This window comes from Argiope bruennichi, chromosome 11 (assembly GCF_947563725.1).
Source record: "Argiope bruennichi chromosome 11, qqArgBrue1.1, whole genome shotgun sequence".
NCBI lineage: Eukaryota > Metazoa > Arthropoda > Arachnida > Araneae > Araneidae > Argiope > Argiope bruennichi.
In genome coordinates, this window is record NC_079161.1 from 79,130,421 (window position 1) to 79,148,650 (window position 18,230).

The 18,230-nt window shown below is 33.9% G+C and overlaps 1 protein-coding gene and 1 long non-coding RNA gene across 2 annotated transcripts in view; one reads left to right on the forward strand and one right to left on the reverse strand.

Annotated features, from left to right (window-relative positions):
• The window catches only part of LOC129957613 (uncharacterized), a 78,227-nt gene extending 72,408 nt beyond the window's left edge, over positions 1–5,819 (reverse strand). The window contains exon 1 of the mRNA XM_056070031.1: positions 5,726–5,819. The gene's annotated coding sequence lies outside the window, so the exon portion shown is untranslated. The remainder of the gene's footprint in view (positions 1–5,725) is intronic.
• Positions 1–18,230, forward strand: part of LOC129957614 (uncharacterized) — a 269,845-nt gene that overhangs the window by 81,853 nt on the left and 169,762 nt on the right. The gene's annotated exons all lie outside the window — the stretch shown is intronic.

Genomic DNA, 18,230 nt, shown 5'->3' on the forward strand with positions numbered 1-18,230 from the left:
TCCATTTCTTTAGATTCCTAATATTTGTCGTCTGCTCTTCAAGTTAAAAGCGTATCAAAGAAAAAAAATAGACAACTATTTCATTTGATCGCCGGCAGCGTAATCATTTTTAAATTTCTCTTTAAAGTAAAAGCAAATATTAACGGTCTTAGGATAAATAATCCGATGCTTACCTTTATTGTATTCTTTTAATGAATGTTTATATGCTGAAAGGAGATATCAAAGCGAATAATTAATTGTTAATTCTAAAAGTCTTTGAAATTTTTAGGAATTCACAAATTTTTAGAAAGATTTAAAATTTGTTTGGATTTATTTATATTTTTAAACTTTGGAGAATTTCTTTTTTTCACTCGTATTTACTTTAAAGAAAAAAAAAGTGAATAATTATATTTAAATTATTAAAAATATCTTATGAGCATCGAATTTGTATTAATTCTAAAATAATCTTGATTTTTCCCTGTTGATGTTTTGATAGAAAAATACCAAATATATGTACTAATTTAAAAATGGATATTTTTCTGTGTGTGTTGGCGCATTACAGACCAAACGAAAAGCTACAAATGTTGTCTCATATATTTGGAGGTTGGAAATGTGCGACTCTGTGCAATTTATTTTTTAAATCTTAATTAATTAAAAAATTAAGCCACGTTTTGTCATTTTTCGCTAAAAGTTCCAAAATTATCACGTATTAATTTTTTCACATCATAAAAAAAATTCAAAATGTCTTTTCATTAAAATTTTTTTTGCAGTACATATTTTTTAATTTAATATTAAAAAAATGTTCAAAGTATTTCAAAAAATGTTTTTCTTCGTTGAAGTGAAATTCAAATCGTTTTCATTTTTACCACTAATATTTCATTTTGACATTTTTTGTTTCTAGTATAAGAAATATGAAGAAATTATTTAGTATATTATCTTGAGACTAAACTGTAATTCTGTGTCTAAGTTTATTTTTAATGAGTCGCCTAAAAGGCATGTAAAATACATATTAGCACGATATACACAATAAAAATTCTATTGTTACGAAATTTCCGGTTGTTCGTTTGGATAGTGGGAGTTATTTGGTGTGAAAACGCTCAATCAGCAGGCGGCAGTGGGAAATGAAACAACGACGTTTATTTACACGAAGACACACAGGACAGCACAAAGACGACAACTATATACAGCACAAAAGACGATTATCTTCAGCCGAGACATGCAGCATACAACAGCATGCACAGCAGCATACAACAGCATGCACAGCAGCATACAACAGTATACACAGCAGTATTCAACAGTATACACAGCAGCTCTACACCGTCGCTGCTCCGCTAGTCCCTGGAAGACGAGTTCTTCACCGTCGCTTCCGACTACAACTCTTCGATCTGGTTCACGACTCTTTTCTCTGTCGCTTCCGACTACGACTCAATTCACCACTCGACTCACCGTCTGGTTCACGACGACTCTTCTCTATCGCTTCCGACAACTCTTCGACTACTCCTTGGTTCACCACTGCTGGGTCACGACAACTCGGCAGCTGCGGGCCACTCCTTTTATAGGTCTCAGGAGGCGGGGCTAGAAGCCTCTCAACCAATCAGGAACGTTCGAGGCGTATCTCCGTTCCTACTGGACGGATCGGGAAAATTCTCGATGTTTCTGGTATAATCCATTTTAGCGCCAAAGTCGCCAAATTCGTCGCCAAGTCGCCAAATGGTTGCCAAGTTTGTCGCCAAGCTCTGGGACCTCCTATGGAACCAACTATGCTGGAAAGCCGCATCACAGATTCGTAACATAATATTCATTCAAAGATTTATATTTGCCATTGTGTCATTGTGCCATACTAATCAAGGCATTCGCTATCTTACCCTAACTCATGAATTTTTTGAGAGGAAAGATTCTTTGGATGGCATGTCAGAAAGGTTCGAGGACATCACCCGGACTGATTATAATAAGAAAATAAAACACGGAATGCTATCAGAAGATAAAAGAATTTTCAAAATGTTCATTTCTACTTTTTCCTATGTGTAGTATAAAGAAAGTACAGGGTAATCATCCAAAATTTTGAACTCGAGATTTTGATACATCAAAACGTTTTAGACCTCCTTGAGTGAGTTGGAAAAAGACATTTTTGGAAAATGTCCGTCTCTCTGTGAAAGATAACATAAAATTCCCGGATCTTGATGGATGAAATTTGGTATATAGTCCTTACATTAAATATGTAGATTTCTTTCAAATTTTGAACAAACTCTTCTCAGAAGAAGTTTTCTTTCAAGCTGGTCAAACATTATTTAGCACAATAACTAAAAAACGAAGACAGCTAATTAGACAGAATTGATGTACAGAATTGACATCTACAGCCTCGACATCTTCCAAATTTTGAGTCTAATCGCACAAGGGATTGACTATCTGTCAGTCTGTTCTTTCAGAAATACGTAAATTTGATAACTCAAAATCGCGGTGACTTAAACATATCAAATTTGGTATGGGAATTTGTGAACTACAACCCTAGTTTTGTGTCAAATATTTGTTTCAATCGTTTCGAGAAAACGCGTCTAGGAGACAAATTTGATTTTAGGATACTATTAATTGCATGCTAGGGATTAATCGCCAAATAACTCGCCAAGGATGACATGATAGATTCAGTAAAAATGTTATATTCACGCCAAATAATATTTCGTAATTATTGTACGTCAAGGGGTTCTCTGTGATAATGCCTTTATTAGAGAGTGTACGATAAAGTTTTAGTGTGACCACTTCTGCTAGTTACTTTTCCTCGCAAACTTAAAGATTTGACAGATTAAGGTATATCAACTTTAGAAGAAACCATTTCACAGCACCATAACTTGTGATCTATCAGAAAACTGTTTTCAGAATTATTTCACCGTTTTCAAATAACCAAAATCGATATTGATGGAATGCTTGGACATCTCTTCCTTTCCTTCCTAATATTTATCGTCAGTTCCACAAGGAATGAAATGGTTCTGAAGGGCAAAAAAAAAATATATATATATCAACAAAATCCATTTTAACGCCGACAGCACAATTCTATTCTTTTCTTTTCAAATAAAAGGCGAGCAGTTTATATCTTCGCGGAAAATAATCAGATCTTTATCTTCGTTTCTTCCCCAAACTAAGAGTGTTTATCGGATTGGAAGAAAACAACCAGGCGAATAATGCGATCTTCTCCAGCAACAATGATGCGTAAATTTTAGGGAAGACATCCTAATTTTCTTAGATTTGTTTTGATTTCTGTGACTTGAACCTTTTGTATTTTAATGTCACATAATTGGAAGAAGAAGAAAGCGAAGTAATTTGCTTTTGATCATGGCATTTTAAGAAAAGTGACATTAGGGATAAATTAATTTTTGGTTCTCCTATTTAATGGCTGTTTAGTTAGCTGCTGTAAGATCATGGCGATATAGGGAGAGATTTTAAATTTTGATGGAATCAATAAATAGCTAGGAGAATATTTAAAAGTTGCTATTTGTTTCTAAGAGTAGAGTTGGCTAGGTCGGTATAGCCTGGTTGGTAGAGCGTTGGATTAGCGTCCCTTGGGTTGCGAGTTCGAACACCACGGGCCGAAGACTCCCCGCGTGTGTGGTGGCTTACGTGCGTATAAATCTGTCGTGGTCACAAAGTCCTCCATGTCGGGAGTAATACCACTGGGAGTACTGAATCAAGGGTGATCGTTCTCTGATTGAGATCTGAATTACGATCTGTGGATGCGTGAATGAAATGCATGAATGAAGTCCGCCCCGTAAAAAGGGTTGTGACGTGTGTGTAGGTAAGTCGCACTCTTGCCCCTAGATGGCGCTAGTGAAAACAAGAGACGTACCCTTGGTTTAATCCACATATGACTTCTTAAAGTCAGTGGGCTTGTCTAGGAAAAGTGCTATTAGAAACCACAACGAGTTGGCTAGCGGTTGAGGGTCCCAAAACGACATACTTCATATCGTACCTATGCTATACTAAAAGCATCACATAGATTTCGGATATATTGTCTTTAAAGACGATATTTTAATAATATTATTTCAAATTTGCATTTACCTAAATTATACTTAAGTTCTAAAATAATAAGAATACGAAAATACAGGACTAGAAAAAAGCCGTTTGTGAAGGATAGAGGAATAAGCGTAACAAAGATATAATACAGAAAATATAAAAATGTTTGAATTTAAAAAAATGGGAATGTCTCGAATTTTTCTTACTAATGAATATGCAAGGGATCCTTGACATCACGTTGTCGGCTGCTAACGAAATTTTGTTGGGGTCACGTGATCACCTGTTACATCAAATAAATTTTCCTATGTAAAATGATACTCAAATGTCAGATATTTGCGTCAATAAAACAGATATTTGTTATGAATAAACGGCATTGGAATCAATCTAAGAAAGGAGAAGGTCAACCAAATAAAAAGACGCAGGAACCTGTTAAAAATGGTTTCGTGCCAGAAATTGCTTACAGCAATTTTATAAAATATATATGAAAGTTATACCCAAGATTTATTTATTGAAAGAAACTCCATCGACCATCAAATTCTTGGTTGTGGAATCCCTCCCAGGGGGCACCTCGAAATGAGGATGAGATGCTTCCGGCATGGTGGTTGGATCTCGCCAACTTGGAGGGTACACGAAAAGATGGGGGTCTGACTCCTTCCATCGATGACGGGACGTACTTCCTTAGGAAAGGGAACCATAGCCGGTGATGGCCTTTAAGACTGAACCACAGTTCCCGCCAGTGTTGTTTTTCTGGCGGTCCGGTCCCCTCAGGGGATCACTAGGTGGGTACGGGTGTCCCAATCCTGAGGTTCCTAGGGATCTTTATTCTCTTTCCGTTCACTCTCCCCTACGCACTCTGCTGTCTGCTTGGTACTTCTATCCCTGTCACCACTCTGTTTGCTTCTTGCTTCTGATGGACAGCCAAAAACATCACGTGTTGGCGTGGCGGCCCATTAGACGGGCGGTGCACTGTGCTCCCCGGTGTATCAATCGGCTGGTAGTTAGCCACCAGAGTAGTTAGTCTGCTAGGGATCAAATAAAGGGGTTACTCCTTGGGCTTGGTGTTATGGATGGCCACTGTCCTTGGGCCGGCGTCCTGGCATAGGGGTAGCGCGACTTGCGTCTTCCCCATGATCAGGGCGTCCTCGGTTCGAGTCCCGGTTAGGGGACTGACTAACATGGTTGTTCTTCCGTTGTTCTATCTGTGAGATGTGTGAATGTGTCCTCCTGTAAAAAGGGGTTGTGCAAGCGAATGAGTGATGCGTGAGTAGCAAAGTCGTACTCTTGGCTGTAGTTGGTGCTACTATAAAAACAAGAGATGCTCCCCACCGGCTTAAATCGCTGTCTTCGTAACAGCGGGCTTGTCTATGGCAAGTGCCATAAGAAAAAACAACAACAACTGTTCCCGGGGGTAACTCTGAGCGTATAGGTTCCAGCCCGCACTAATTTTTTATCAATATTTTAGCCCTAAGGAAACATAATATTTAATCGTGTGGTAATATATTCATGCCATGCGCAGCATAGCCAATTCTGACTTTTGCGCCATAAAAATCCAGATCAACCAACCAACTGGCTGTCCGGTCATTCAGTATTTATGGTCCGTGTGCCTTTGGGCTTGTCGGAGAGTCGGTGATATGCCTTGGTTGTGGAAACCAGCAACCAGAAAAGATTGGGAAAGTCCATCGGCGATGTCGCTGAACCAAAGACACATGCTAATATAAGTATCAAAGGAAAATGTTTTTCATACCTTGTCATTGTCAAAGCATGTAGGCAGAATATGAGGTTCAGCTTTTCTATTGAAAGAGAGTCAAGCAGGGAATTTGAAAGAAAGGATGCCTTTGGCCAGTCTGAAAGAAGGAGAAGATACAGTTGAATTTCTATTCATTTAACTATATCTAGGCATAAATAATAATGCATAATATCCTGCCTATCTTGAACCTATTCATTTCAGTAAAGTTGTTTCACTGTTTAATTTTAACTTTTGTTTCGTGTATTAAAATTTTCTTATTTCGTTAATTATGCTAAATCGGATATCTAGGTGACAAAAACATCTAGAACGTTCGGAAAACAACCAAACTCAACCTTTCTAATTCGTTGATTAGCATTGTGTATCCTAAAGGTAGCTGAAGAATATCAAAAACGAACAGTTAAGAAAATTATACTTATGTTTGTCTAATTAAAACGGTTATGACCTGTTTATAAACAAAGTGAGACTAGATAATAACTCATTTTTTCAGTCTATAACGAAGCAACAATCAGGTAAGTCAACCAACCATCTAACTTTCCACCCCGCCACGAAGGCACACTGATTTAAACCATAAAACTGAATGACCGGACTGCAGCAACAGCAACACTGGCGGGAACTGTGGTTGAGCCCTAAGGGCCCTCACCGCCCATGGTACAACCGTCCCCGAAGGAAGTACGTCCCGTCATCGATGAGAGGAGTCAGATCCCCCACCTATTTGTGTACCCTCCAGGGTGGCGAGATCCAACCACCATGCCGGAAGCATCTCATTCTCATTTCGAGGTGCCCCCGGGGGGTTGCAACAATTAGGTAAAGGACAAATATTAGATTGACTATTTTGAAGCTGTAAGCTAAGTTAGGACATATTTGTATACGTTGTAATGTCTTGATCTGGACCGACAAACAATTCCTCTATCTAAAGCCTTATATATGTACACAAAAACAACTTGTTCTCATCTAGGTTAATATTCGTTGCAATATTTACACAACAGTTGAAAGTTAATCATGAAATATTTCCTCTATTAATATGGAGAATAAACTAAAAAAAAAAAATGCTAACAGGCTGTTAGTTCAAACGGTTTCCAGATGTAGCTTCAGAAATCCACCTATCTTTATCGGGTGGATCTTAACACAGAAGCCCGAATCCCACGGAGCTTCTCACAAAATCACGAATACCTGCGAACACTCACGTCTCTCCGACTCCTCCTTAAAACGGCTCTCCCAGTTCTCTTGAAAAAATACCACATTTTATGTCTCCGCCTCTCATTTTCTCATTGGTGCACCTGAGCTCCTATATTACGCAATAGCTCCTTTTCAGCAATGCTTCCTCAATGGTCTCCAGTTGATGGGAATGTTAGTTAATGATCCATCCTTGTAGTTGACTCTTCCCTAACACATGTAAATTATAGTCCCTTCAGAATGGAGAAAATTCTAACATCAAGGTGGTTTGACTTTCTTCTTCCTTAAAGATATGATGGATCGCTTTGAAATAACGAAACACACATCTAGTTCTTTACCTGGATACAACTAATCACCCTACACAATGATACTACTGGCGAAGAGGATACCAAATTTGGCAGTCTGGTGGCACTTAACAATGTGTGTCGTAAGAGGTGGCGTTACATCTGCCTGGGATGCCAATTATCAGGTGTGGGAAACGGGGGATGTTACAATGTGCTATAAAACACTCGATCCTCGTAATTAATATATATAATTAAAATCAAATATTCATTTGTTTGTTAATTTGAACTATACATAATTTCACACTCCTAGATCGAATCAAACAAAATTTAGCATGCATATTTCTAAGCAATTGGATGGTTTAAAATACTATTAAAAACTTTCTACAACTCTCTAAAAAGCTTAAAGTTGGGTAAAATTTTTTTGCATTTTTCCTCGCAGCTTTATAACACAAAATTTATTTTTGCACCATCTTAAAATATGAAAAACTGGCTTTCAGTTGCGTCATTTCCATCACTATGTAGTTTTACTTTGATTTTTAGTCAAAGCTCCAATATTAATTTCAATAAACTTTATATCGTTTACATATTTTGAAGAAATATTAATTTATTTAATCTTATCCATCAGTCGTGCTTTTGTGTCACACTTAGAGTTAAGTCCCTTTATTCAGACATCTTAATTTTTGCTGTCATTATTTGAGCATTACCTGAATTTGTAATTCATGCATTCTGCTTTTAATAACAATTTGTATTAAGACATGTGTTATTACAACAAGTATTAAATCACGGAATTATTATTTGAGATTATCCGTATATTGAATATTATCCGTATGAGATTATCCGTATCCGTCTATAGACTGCCTTCTTTTGGCTATATTAATATCTTACTATAAAATGTAATCTCCTATTTAACCAGTATGGACTCCGAAACTCAATATTTTTGTAATGCCAATAATATGTTATTAGATCCAAGTATTATTAGTCTAAATAATCTTGCTCAACCCATTACATGCATGCGCGAAATTTGAGATAATAAATGTCGTTTGTCCTTAACTTGAGTTTAGTAATCAGTTATATTAGTTCATCTTAAAAAAACTTTGGGAGGTTTTGGTAAATTTGTTTGAGAAGTTTGAGAAAATTGGATAATATAAAAACATATGTTTTTTTTAAATCCGTTATGCCGGCGTCCTGGCCTAGGGGTAGCGCGTCTTCCTCGTGATCTGGGCATCATGGGTTCGAGTCCCGGTTCGGGCATGGTTGTTCTGTGTTCTATCTGTGAGGTGTGTGAATGTGTTCCCCTGTCAAACGGGGTTGTGCTCGCGAATTTGTGTGAGTTTCATCTTTATATGAGCTAAAAGTCAGACTTCTGCTCTTGGGTGCTCAGGGGTCTTTACCCTCAGAAGCTACTGCAACCCCTTTCCGTGGTAATGCGGACACGACATTATCATCATCAAAATCTATTTATAGAATAACATTGAAGGTAAAGCTGTGGGTATTGTGGCTGTTACTTATAAATATTAAAGTGAAATTATCTAACTCAGGAAAGGAAGACAAAATGTATTCGCGGTTGCAACAAACGAGCAAAAGTGATACTTGGAGCACATATAAGCTTTTGTCATCAAAAGTTTAAACTAAGTAAAGAAGAGACTGAAATCAATCTAAGTTCTGGACGAAAAAATCGTAAGGTTTTCATGACATCAGAAAGATTCTGTACATAGATTGGATATTTGAAGAGGAACCAGTCAGTTGACGGCATAAAACAAGGATCCATATTATTTCACGAGATATTGGGTACCTGAAGATCAACCAGTCAGTTGACAGTATAAAACAAGTATTAATATCATTCTACGAGATTGGGTACCTGAAGATCAACCAGTCAGTTGACAGTATGAAACAAGTATCCATATTATTCTACGAGATTGGGTATCTGAAGATGAACCATTCAGTTGACGGCAAAAAAAAATATCCATATTGTTCTACGAAATTGGGTATTTGAAGATCAACCAGACAGTTGACTGTATAAAACAAGTATCCATATTATTCTACGAGATTGGGTATCTGAAGCTGAACCAGTCAGTTGACGGTATAAAGCAAGTATCCATATTATTCTACGAGAACGGAGAAGTAGAAAATACATTCATCTGTTAAGAAAATAATAGCTTCTTCATCAGAACCATATCACAGCTCATAAATCAGGTCTATCAAGAGGTTTATAAAGATTTACTGGATTGCTTATAGTAAAATATCAACCCTATTTATTTCATATACCAACATGTGAATTATTTTCATTTCCATCATCAATGGAATTTATATTTTCTCGCTCTGGTGCTTGCCTTTAATTTACTTAATTCACTGAAAAGTAATGTGAAGTGGTGCTTTGATGTCATGTTCTATTGTAAAATATAAAAATAATCTGGAACCGTTATTTCGAAATATCTTAGAATGCTTATATTTTTGATTTCATATGTATGCTTTTTATATTATTTTAAAATCTTTACTCGAAATGATAATAAAAATAATGTGTGCGGAAAAAATTAAGAATAATAAATTAGTAAAAAAACACATGGAAATAAAATGAGTACAATTGAAAAATTATTTTTCTTTTAAAATCTTAAATGATGAAAGAATGAATTTTGTGGCAATGATATGAAATTATTTAGGGAAAATATTAAATTTTAAATTAATTCCTCATTAAAAATCGAAGTAAAATTTTGAAAATCCATTTCTAAATGAATACTTACTATAGGAGTAATAATTACATTTGAGATTTTGTAATCATACGTCTGAATAGTCAGCTCTGATTTTTAAATAACATTGGCATTGCTGATTATATTCAATGTTTAAATATTATTAATTTAAAATGACTTGTTTCTGAATGTTTGCCCCACCCCAAAAAATTGTCCTTTGAATTTGGAACTGCTTCGTACCTATCGTATTTTAATACTTTAAATTATCTTGAAAATTACGAAAGAAAATATTACTTATTCTTTAAATTAAGATCAATATTTGTCCGATGAAAACTCCAAACATTGCATTCAGTATATTGAAATTCATTATTCGATATCTAGAAATTATAGAGAGAATTTTCAAATAAAGAACTGAATCGACAGTTCTTTATTTGTATTAGAAAATCATGCTTTGATCAAATTTATTTCTTCATTTGAAACTCCACTTAAAAGGAAGATTATTTAAAATAGTTTTATATGCTTTTATTTAATTTTAATTCTTCGATGTTTATAATGATGAAATGATGCTATAGATTATTTTCTCTCTAAATTTCAATAATTACGAAAATTTTCCCAGTTTTGTTTTCTTGATAATAATATGATGCTTCAATGCTTTCAGAACCCCGATTATTAATTAAATGATAAATTTTATCATGGATCTGAAAGACTACTTCTCTGCGGAGTATATCTTCTATTAAGAAAGAAATTTTTGCAGATTGCGTCAATCAATGTTGTTTCCGACCATTCGGTAATGAATTTAGGCAATAAATATATAGCCTTTGAATTTGCACGCATTTTGACGATATCCCTATCAAGCTAAGATACGAGATCTTTCTAGAAGTTTCAGTGCTCTGTTAAGATAGATATAAAACCAAAGGGGCACACACGAATGTGAGCAGTTGAAGGAATTCTCCCTTTGGAATGTTGGTCTTCAGAGAATTTTTTTTTTTGTGTGTGTTTTGAGCTGCTGCGAATTTTAGTAAGGAATACTTGGCCTGATTTTACAAAAGTATTTTGCTGTATTTAACTATCTGTAGTTTGGGGTTTACTAATAGTATGATGTTTCTTTATCCGTTATTAATTCTATTGAACTTTTCATATTATATCCACTGGAGAGATTTTCCTTAACAATATGAATTAAATTTTCATTCTGAATTTAGGTTAACAATATTAATTTCTGAATTTAGGCCATCTTGTGGTGAATTTTAGAATAAAATTAAACACAATATTCTATAATGTCTATAATAATGTTATGTTAAGTACGAAATGCACTAAGTTATTTTAATTATATGATATGGGAAGTGGTTCAGTAGCTATATTTTCTAAAAAGTCAAAGATAGGCATATGCTTGAAATTGACATAAAGTTCTGAATGAAGTAAAAAAAAATGTTTTAGGTTGTTTGATTCAATGCACATAATTTTGAAATGATGTGGTCTAAATTTTTCATAAAATCCAATGATCCAACAACTCATATTAAGTAAAATATTCTTAAGATTTTAAGCAAAGAAATTCCTCATTCTAAGACTGAGCAATATCATTTAAGAAATTTTTTTTCATCTCTGTTTCAGACTATTTTATTAAAAGAAATTTGTTAGATTATTACTTTAGAAATCTTTAAACCCTCGAAGTGTCACAGAACGCTTTATGAATGTTTCATAGCCGCCGCTAAAAGAATGAAGGTAGGAAATGTTCAGTCGTGTTCTGAATCTTCACAAATCTGATTCAAAAAGTTAAAATAAGCAAAATGTTTACAAAATTCAAATTGATTCTTTTTTTTTTTTTAAGAATTACAATTTTACCAACCGATATGCTTTTTAGATTTATGATTCCTTAAGTATATCAAATTCAAATGTAAACACTCCAAAGACAAAGCAATTCATCATTTGTCAAGCCATTCTTTCACATCCATTCAGCCATTCTTTAATTCTTTACTTAATCCTCAAACAATCTGCGAAATCCATTGATATTTCCCGTAATACTTGATGCATTTGTCTTGAATGCATTATTCGCACAATAATCACCTCCCCTGCAGATGGGAGTCACGCAGCTTGGAAGAAAGGCATCGCACATGCATATCCTAACTGAATATTAAAGCCCTTTGGTCTGTCACATAGTTGCAAAGGTCTTATCGGTAAGCCTGTACAATGTCACAGGAGTCAACTATGAATCTTTCATACCCACCGCTGAAAGGGTGAAGGCAGAACCTGTTGAACCATGCTCCGACCTGCACAAAATCGATAGTAGTCATTAACATGGAGTGGAATTTGATCGCCGAAAAGTGAGAAGTTTTCGCCAGGGACGCCAAACGGTTTATAGCATTCCGGGTGATTAAATATGCGTTTTAAGGCGGCTGGCTTGTGCGGCTGATGGCGTCGTTTTAAATAAAGGTTGGTTGGGAAAATGTATTTTAAACTTTTAGGTGATTGCTCGGGTTCAAGAAATTATAAATGGTGGAGAGAAAGCTTAAAGACAGATTAAATTTGCAATGCATTTGAAGTTTGATGAAAGTTGTATTTGAATTCTGTCTGTAAAGATCTTGGGCAACTATTTATGAAAGTTTTATCTGTGTTGAGAAGAAGTTAACATAAGAATTTTTAGGAAACAGAAATGAACAGAAAATATCACTTTCTGGGTATTGACAAGGTAAAAATGTTGCCTCAGATATTCCAAATAATCTTGCATGCCAAATTATTACATAATGTCATTATAAGATGGTAAAATGTTTTTAAAAACAGTTATTAAAAAGTAAGAAAATCACATTAGAAGCTAATATCCTTACGCTGACTTATAATTAAAAACAACTTGTTTTTCCTGTATGTACCAAATTTTACATTCAATGCGATAACAATTCTGAATGAAATCACTTTAAAATTTCCGTAATATACTACTATTGGCTCAATGATTATAGTGAATTTATTTTCATTATTATGCGCTTAAAATAAAAATTTGAAAAATAATGATTGTTTTATAATTTAAAAAATCTGAAAAAACACTTTTTTTGTTTGTTTGTTTGTTTGTTTCTTATGGCACTTGCCACTGACAAGCCCGCTGTTACGAAGACAGCGATTTAAGCCTGAGGGGGACGTCTCTTATTTTTTATAGCAGCGCCAACTAGGGCCAAGAGTACGACTTTGCTACTCACGCATCACTCATTCGCTTACACAACCCCTTTTTACAGGAGGGCACATTCATACATCTCACAGATAGGACAACAGAAGAACAACCATGCCCAAACCGGGACTCGAACTCGGGACGCCCAGATCACGGGGAAGACGCTCTACCCCTATGTCAGGACGCCGGCACACTTTTTTTACATATCGTATTATAAATAGTACATAATCATACTATAAATAATATATTTTCTACGTCTTTTTAGTCGTATCTTTATGAAGTCAATTAATCTGCACTTTTTATTTAAGGATATGTCATAATCATTTCCATTCCTGAAATAAATAAATAAATGCTTTTAAAATTGAAAAGAACATATTTAATTTGGAAATTTTTCTCAAAGTTGAGCTACAGTAGTGGAATGTGCAAAATTTCATTTGGCAACTATAATTTAGTTTCAAAGGACTTGTGGCAGATAGCTGTACTTTATTAAATCCATACAGGAGCTATTTCCGAATGATACCGTCTAATTTCGAACGCAAACAGACGAAGAGGGCGTTTACCCTACTCTTCAAGTTTCAAATCAAAGGAATCAATCACCAAAGGAAAGATGTTTGACCCTTTCTGGATTTAATGTTAATAGGCCTATACACGATGAATTTTTTTGCCGAATTGTTTAGAACTTCTGAGTTACAGGTCTCAAATCTAGGATTCTGTCAAGGGGTCTAACACAACGGTTCTCCTACCTGATACATCTATTTTCTGATTTATATTAAAACTTGATGAAAGTTAGAAGAAATCTATAGTTTGGGTTCCTCGGATTTCAGTATTTAATTTCTAGTATATCTACAGATTCTCAAGTATACAACATCAATTTTATGCTCTCTAAGTTCAGGTTATACAGTGCGTTTGCTGAAAATAGAGTATGAGTTTCATCTCAGAATAAACATTTATGAATTATTTAATTTACTTCCTTTATGCATTATTTGATATTTATAGTCTCTTAACATTGTAATTTTAATCTCAAATCTCAATAAATACATATTTAAAATTTGGCATTATAGCAGCCTTGCACATATTCCTTTTATCATGCGCATGAGTTCCCTAATGGTTTTGAGTCACAGTATGACATAATTTGATGCTTCACATAACATCAAATTACAAGTTTTCATTCCCAGTTCTCAATTAAAAACTTCATGCGAAATTTATAATTTACATTAAAATGATCGTTTATTTTTTATATCCAGCTGAATGCTATTTGGAATTAAAATTCGCAGACGAGCTGAATTAAAAAATGACAATTATATATAGTTGATATCTTTTCTAATAAACTTAATATCTAAGATAGGTTTGTTTAAATATTTCATAAAAAAGTTGATGAAATAAAAAAGAAAGCAATTTTCATTATGACTTTCTCTGTTTTCCAAGAAATAGAACAATTATCATCCATAATCTTTCTAGAGACGGATGTGCCGAAACATGGTCTACATTCAGATATTACAATGCAGTTAATAATTTGAAATAACAATAAAGACGATTTGAATTCTTATGATAAGAATGAAAATTACTGTTATAATCAATCACAAAAAATTGGAATAAATTGGAAGACAACTAAATTAGTCTAACTGAAAAAAGGTAATGTTTTGTATCTTAACGTGAAATAAACGATTTTTGTGGAATAATATTTACTAAAAAATTACTTAAAAATGCAATATTTTTGTAAAATATAAGATTAATTCAAATTCTGATAAAAAAGTTAAAAAAATACCTTTAAAGTGCACATTCTCATTGTTAGACGCATATTTATATCAAATTAGATAAATCTAAACCCAATGGTCCTCTATATGGAATTTCAACAGACAGACACGCATCCAGTTTCATTACTTTTTTAGTATATGTTCAGTTTAAAGACAGTAAAAACTATAATCAGTATACTAATCGTCGAAAAATTCGAATTCAAGAATTACGTTTTAGGTCACCCTAAATTCGAAAAACACATTATTAAAAAATGTCTTCCTGCTTGTGACAAAGATAACTAAAAAACGCTTTGAGCTTGAGGGTTGAAAATTGGTATACGGTCTCTGCTCAAAATTTACAGATTTCTAGCGAATTTTGAGTAAACTGTGTTCAGAGGAAGTTCGTCTGTCCTGCCCTTCGAATATTAAGTAATACAATAATTACAAAACTAAGAGAGATAGAGAGATAAAATTCGGTACACTGATTTAACATTATAGTGTAGAAAACTGACAAAATGCACTTTCAGAAATAAACAGACACGGGGCTTTAAAAGCACAAAAAACTATCAAATTAGGTAATAGAGTTTGTGACTACAAGCGCAGTTTTGTGTAAATAGTTTTTAATTGGTTGAGAAAAACGTGTCTAAAACAAAAATTCGGTTTTCGGATGCTATTAAGAGTGTGGCAAGTATTAATCGCCAAAGAACTCGCCAAGGAAACGTGATAGAATCAGTAAAAATGTTAAATCCAAGCCATAAGTTAATATTTCGTAACTGTTCAACTATCGTAGTAATATCGCCAGTCTCTACTTTGGCTTGGATTTAACATTTTTACTGATTCTATCGCGTTTCCTTGGCAAGTTCTTTGGCGATTAATACTGTTGTACTCCAATGCCATGTAAAGCGCTTTCTGGCATGACAAATTTATTAGAGGATAAACAAGAACATTTTGGGGAGATAAATACCACTGGTTATAATAGAGATTGGCGATATTTCTACGATAGTTGAAGCATTAAATTTCAGCAATTCATTACAAGTAGGGATTGCATTACCGGCATACCGGGATACCGAATACCGGTATTGTGAGCCATTTTACAATTTCGTAATACCGGTATTTACAAGTTCAAATACCGGTTTTTCGGTATTTACTAGAAATTTTTTTAAATTGTCTCCACTATATGTTCAAGGATCACCAACATAGCAAAATAGTATGCGTTTTGGTTTTTATGTCTCCCCAACTGGCGAAATTAATTAGCTAATTAATGGCTTAATTAATTGCTTAAATCTAAATTAGCGAAACATGGATTATCCCTGAAAGAAAATATTGATCCATAACGACTGATGGAGTAACAATTATGAGAAAAGTTTTAAAGTTGATTGGTGCAAATCAGCAATTATGCTATGCTCATGGATTTCAATTAGGAGTAATAGATGTATTATACCAAAAAAAATAAAGAACCGAAGAATCCAAATACTGTGGATATAGAAACTTTGGATTCGAACTTTGAAGAGAGTAAGAGTGAGAGTGATATTGACAATGAAGATAATGACAATGTAATTGTGGAAGAAGATATTGCTAATGAGGATGGAATATTAACCTATCAAGAATTGCTTCCTATAATTTATAAAGTTCGAAAAATTGTTAAGATATTTAAACGTTCCCCTACAAAAAATTCCATATTAAAAAATATATAGTAACTGAAAATAAAACAGAATATATGTTAATAAAATATTCTAAGACACGTTGGAACAATTTATTCCTAATGATGGAATGGTTTTTGAAATTTAGAAATCTTATCCAAAAAGCAATAATCGACTTAAACCTGCAAATTAATTTTTTCAGACAGTGAATTCGTCTTAATATCCAGAAATATATCAGCTCTACTTCCAATAAAACTGACTATAAAGGCATTAAGTCGGAGGGATTTTAATTTGTTAACAGCTAATGCAACAATAAATTTCATGTTGCAATCATGAAAGAACAGCACAAATCAGTATCTGAAGAACGTAGACGTAGATGCAGAAAGAGCGTTTTCAACAGCTAGTAATTTTTACACAAAATTACTTTTCAGCTTTAATGACAGTACAACTGATGCATTATGTTTTTTTAAGATCATATTTCAAAAATTTGTAATAGTACCACAGGCTGAATAGTGATATTTACACTTTTTTGTGATTTAAATAAATAAGTTGTTCCTTTACTTTTTTGTGATTATTTAGATACTGTTATAATATATAAGTTCCATATTATTTTTTGTGATATTTACACTCTCTAATAAAACTGGCAAATAAAACAAAGAAACAAGTGCGTTTTCTTTCTTTTTCTAAAATTTCTAATACCGGTATTAAAACCGGTATCCCGGTATTAAGATCTAAAAAATACCGAATACCGGTATTGAAATTTTGGTTCGGTATTGCAATCCCTAATTACAAGTATCTACCTCGTTAAAATACAATATGGAGTTACTATTAACTATTATGCTATTTTCCGGCAATCAATGATTTAGCTATATCCGATTGATTAGTCAATGCCTTAACTATTAAAGATGATAGTTTATGAACGATGCGTATATAGCATACGAAACGATGGCGGCATATTTTATCCAACCGCCAGAAGTCATTACATGCTGTTGAAGATCCTCTTGTAGATGTAAATATCTTGATGGTTAGATGCAGGAATCTGTTAAACCTCCCGCTTGGATCGCATAGACTATTGGGAATGCCTTCCGAAGTATGAATTGCGAAAGGATTATTGGTATTTTAACAATAAGCGTTGAACAGGCGATGTCCTAATGAGGTACATTTCAGAGGATGTACCCATTTTAGTTGCATGATTATGTTGAATTAATAAACACTGATGCTCAGTATCTTAGTGGAGGGATATATGTATTAAATTTGCATATTTATTAAAAGTAGATTAATATATGAATTCCTAGATGATGTTCTGTTTATTAAGTACAATATATATTTAGGTTAATCGGTTTAAAATAAAAGTGGAGAATAAAATTAAATTGGAGGGAATTTAAGCTCATGGCACAATGGAAATAGAGACATGACATCGTAATACAGGAACGATGGATAGTTAATTTTATATGGATCAGAAGCCACATTTTAACTGTGTTGGATCATATTTGGGTGAACAAATATGATCTTAAAAATTGAAATAAGGTCCCAACCCGAGCATAGCAGGTATTATATTATTTTAAGCTACATATGCTTATTTTTATTTAATTTATTCTCTTACCAGCTGCTGGCATGCCATATGAGTAGCATTAATTTTATTATTTCAACCACTCTGATAAACTAAAATTTACCACGCCAAATAAAAAAAAATAAAAAAATCAAATCCTGCTGCTGAAGCAGAAAAATATACAGTTATTTAGCAATTCAGCAAATTAATTTAATTAACTGTCAAAATTGGTCCATTGAGGTTGAGGGTTATGTTAAATGTGATATTTTTCGAGAGGGGGTTGGGAAT